The sequence below is a fragment of the Mycteria americana genome, chromosome 22, assembly GCF_035582795.1.
Source record: "Mycteria americana isolate JAX WOST 10 ecotype Jacksonville Zoo and Gardens chromosome 22, USCA_MyAme_1.0, whole genome shotgun sequence".
Taxonomy (NCBI): domain Eukaryota; kingdom Metazoa; phylum Chordata; class Aves; order Ciconiiformes; family Ciconiidae; genus Mycteria; species Mycteria americana.
The window spans coordinates 4,063,851-4,068,545 of record NC_134386.1 but is presented as its reverse complement, the minus strand read 5'-3'; positions in this window follow the sequence as shown (position 1 = coordinate 4,068,545).

The following is a 4,695-nucleotide window of genomic DNA, read 5'->3' as shown; positions in this document are numbered from 1 at the left end:
CTCAGGGATGTTGGGGGCTGCTCGGGGATGCTTGCGGCTACTCAGGGATGCTCGGGGCTGCCACAGCTTCCTGCGGATCAGTGAGTTGAAGCGGCTCAGCGGATGCTGCTCCAGCTCCCTGGCTATCAGCCAAGCCCAGCACCTGCTCCGGGTTTGTCCTGGGCTGCCGAGCACCCGCGTATCAAGAGGAACATCATCAACTGATAATTCATGGTAAAACCAGCAGTTCCTGCCCTTCCCCGGCTGCTCACCCCCACCCTAGTGTGGGTGGCTTCCCCTCCCTCCGCCAGAGATTATCAAATTACCATTTTGCTGATCTAACCTCTTTTGGTTTGGGTTTTTTTTTTTTTCCTTCCTAAATCAAGTTTTTATCGCTAAGAAATGCTAATTTGCAAGATGCCTCTCCGGAGGATTGCAGTTCAAGAGCCCAGCTGCCTTGGAGGAGCTGAGCTGCTGCCTGAAACAACCCCAGCTGCTGCAGTTCCCCGCGAAACCCCAAACCTGGGGCAAAATTAACGGTTTTTCACTAAATACAAGAGATAAAAATGGAAGGCTTCATGGCTGCCAAGGGAGCGGCTGCAGGGTGGCTCAGGATTAAGCACAAATTGTCCCACTGGGTCACGTCAGGGGGGGTTGGTCCCCAGTTCCCTGGGGTCCTGTGAAGGCTGAAAAATGGGTCATTCCCAGCTGGGACGAAGCTCCCGTGGGAACCCGGCTCCTTCCCGGGCCGGGGATTGGAGCAGCCAGGCTGGAAAAGACCCTGGTTCTCCTCCTGGCAGCAATTAAGCTGCCCTGTCCTCCTCCTCACCGGGAGCAGAAGTTTGCTGAGCCGGGCAGGTGATACGATCAGTGCAGCCACTGCAAACACTTAATCTCTTTCAGAAGAGGCTGAAGGTACGTTTATGGCGATTTTTTTAATAGCAGCTTGGATAAACAGCCACGATAACCCACACCAGGCTCACAGCGGATGATTAATGCTCCCGGAGCAGTCACGCTCCCTCGCCTCAGGGCTGGGATTGTTTTCCGTTATTAAAGGGGGGAAAAAAAGGGGAAATAATGGACTTTGCCATGTTTTATCGGGCTGATGGGTGCGGAGGGAACACGTTGGCCTCTTTGCTCACCCCGTATCGATGTCCAGCTCTGGCTGGTGAGGAAGGGAGGATGGAGGGATGAAGGATGAGGAATGAAGGATGAAGGGTGAGAGATGAAGGAGGAGGAATGGGGGATGAAGGAGGAGGGATGAAGGATGAGGGATGAAGGAGGCGGGATGATTTCTGGCCAGGCTTTTACTTCTTGCCCCATGATGCTCCTGGCCACGTGCCTGGCACCGGGCACATCTCCTGCGCTGTGGCCAGGGGCTCCCCAGGGGCTGACTATCGGGGGTTTGCATTTATTTCTGACCCTCGCAAGGCGTGGGCATCCTTTAGGGGCCCTCAGCCAACGCCTGCCTTCGGCACGCTGCATTTTCAGGGCCTTGCAATGTCACAGCGCATCCTCGGGATGCTGGTGCTGGTCCCAGCCTGGGGGATGGAGCCTGAGGAGATCCTACGGTGGAAACCACATCTCCATCCCCTTCCCATCTGCCTCTGGCCCCACCGAGCCGCCCAGCAAGGAGGCTGGGGGAAACAGACGGTCCCGCTCGGGCTGCCCCATGCAGCCAGCCCAGCTCACGTGTGTCCCCCATGCCCGCACCAGGACCAGCCTCCCCGGGGCCATAAAGCGTTGTGCTAGGGCAGGCGCATGCTGGGGAGCATTTTTGCGGGCTGGGGTGGAAATCATGCTGATAAGGAGCGTTTCTGCTGTGTTCAGCCTCCAGCAAGAGCTGAGTGTGCACTTCTGGTGATAAAGCAGCAATCGCTGCTCTACGGCCTGGGGTGAGCTCCCTGTGGCCCATTGCACCCTGTCCCCATGCAGAGGGGACACGCCAGGCTTTAAATACCTCTTTTATCCGGGGAAAAGCTGGAAACAGCCCCGTGGTATTGCCAAAAACCCTCAGCAGAGATATTTTACAGTCAGACAGCAGGACCTGGGTGCAAGGACTCCTGAGTTCCTCTTGCCATCCCAGTCCCCAAGCCCAGGTGACATCGAGGGGCTGCACTGGCCACAGCACTTACTCTAATGGTTCATAATTATTTTAGCAATCACAGGTCTGAAATAAATGGCAAAAAATCCAGTTGCTTGGGGTGTTTCTTTTCTTTTTTTTTTTTTTTCCAAAAGGATCGGAAAAAACCTGTTTGTTTAGATGAAAAATTTGGACTGGAGAGGTGTTTTTTCCCCCTCTCCCTCACAGCAGAATCACCGCATCTGGGAAAGCAGCTTAGCGAATTATATGCTATCATAATTGATTGAATTCATCAGTAAATAAAGCAGGAGCCTTTAAACTCGGGGTCCGGAAAGGAAGGAAAAAAATTCTCCATGCAGTGATTTGTACCAACCGGTGTAGGAGCCGTCGTGCCCATGAAACCACAGCCATCAGGAAAAATAACACACAAGGCTGCGCAACCGATAAAAAGAGCTCTTTTTTGAGGTTTAAATCAGGAGGGAATCCTTTCTCCCCCCTCCAGAAGCTCCTTGGCTGCTCAAACAGAGAGGTGGATCAGACAGGAGTTTTGAATCAGCCTTGAACGCCTTGAGAAATGGGATGGGGGAGCCAAAAATGTGGTTTATAATAAAAGAAGGGAAAAAAATGGGCTTGAGCATCCTCAGCCAGAGGCTGTAGGGCTGGGCTATACCCACAAAAATCACCAAATCTCCCCAGCCAGCACTGGGGCCATCCCCAAATACCTGCACAACCTTCGCACAACCACCCCGCTTGCCCTCTCCCATCACACCACTATCACGGCTGATACCTTACAGCTCCCCTAAGAAATAGTTGCTGTCAAACTCCTTATTTCCTTATTTTGGGGACTCTGGGGCCGGGGGCTGCACCAGAGGGTGCCCCTGCCAGCACCGCGCAGGGAGATTTTGTCTGGCAAGCCAAGGAGCTGATCCAAAATATCTGAGAGCAAGTCATGCTCCTTTGCAAGTAAGGCATCGCGCGGTTGCACCCCCCAATGCGCTGCAGTGACAGTCCGGCCGTCACACACGTGTCCGCGCACACGCGCTCCAGGGAGGGGGAGGACAACGTCTCCATGCAGCTCATGATGGCGATGCAAGCCGATGGGAAGCATCCTCCTGGTCAAGGGCAGCTGCCGGGGACACCACATCTCACCCAGCGTCCCCCAAGCCCCTGTCCCCGTGAGTAGTTCAGTATCCGTCTCCGTGGCAACACATTTTTCACATCCTTCAATACCTCCTGTCCCTCTGGTCTGTGGTGCTGGGAGCTCCGGGTACCCTGCACGCTGGGAGAAGATGGGCATCCATCACCCACCCTGGCACCCCTGAGAGGGGTGGGGAGAGCGGGGACCGGTCCCCCTGCTCTGCAGGGTGTTCCATGGGTGTCTCTGAGCCCATCCTTGGTGTGTGCTGGGGCACAGCATGGATTTGGGGCAGCACAGAGGCACCAATGGGCATCTTCAAGCTTGCAGGCATCTCACCTGCCTTCCTGGGCCAACAGCCACTTCACCTGCCAGCACTCTCCCGCATGTGGGATGTTTTTCTGCCTGATCCCAGCTGGAGCTTTATAGGACGGGATGCCACAGAGCTGTGGGGCATCCTTGGAGATGCAGCCATCGAGAGGACCTCTTGCCCAACACAAAGTCCCGCAGCAGCACCATCAACCCCTCTTGCACCAGCCTTGGAAGATGCTCATGTGCAAAATGATGGAGAGCTGCCCTTCCCCTGTGGGGTCACCCATCGGAAACACCAAGCTTGGAAGAGGCCTCCCTCGCTGGGCTTTCCAGATACCAGCACCGCACTGAGATTGCAGAGCCCATTTTGGCTGCACCGCTCACCCAAGACCCCCACCGGTGCCGGAGGCTGCGCCGCAACGCCCTGGAGCCGGGAAAGCCCCTCCCCAGCACAGCTGGGAACAGAGGCTGGCGGGGCGCAGGAAATCTCCATTCATCGGCGCTTGGTCACCAGCCAAATTGGAGCCAGACCAACCATTTTTTCCAACTTCCCACTAAACTGGAGTTTCCAGAGACCTGTGGCCGGTGGGGAAAGGGGTCGGCAAGGGGGGCTGCAGGCGGATGCTGGCTTCACCCCCGGCTCCGTGATGTCCGGGCTCGCAGGCAGTGCCAGTGCTGTTGCACACCCATACGGGCTCGGGGTTGGGGAGATGAAGGTTGTTTGTGTGCCGTCAGCCGGTGCAGGTGGTGGGTGGTAAGGCAGAGTGGGATGCTGTGATTTTTGGAGGGAGGTTTAATAGACATCAGAGGGTTGCAGGCTCCTAAATCCCTTTCTTTTTTATTTTGGAAATGGCTCTGCAAACCCTGTAGGTTCCCCAGCCCTGGCAGGAGGACTTGCCCCTCGTAGGGGCCATGCTGTCGCCATGGGGTCACCTCATGGGCTCACGCTGAGGGGCTGTGGCGGTGCCCAGCTGCTCTGCAGCACCCAGTGGGGCCAACAAGTCAAGGGGTTTCCCTCTGTCCCCCCTAAAAAAGCTGTCCCCTCCGTGGCAGATGTACACTGTGTCCCCATGGGGTGGTGGCCCCAGTGAGGGGTGATGGGCTTAACCTACCCAGGGCCTAAGCTCAGCCCGGGCACAGCTCCCAGGGCTGGGGCCAGGCCGGGGGTGAATGGGATTTAGTTAAT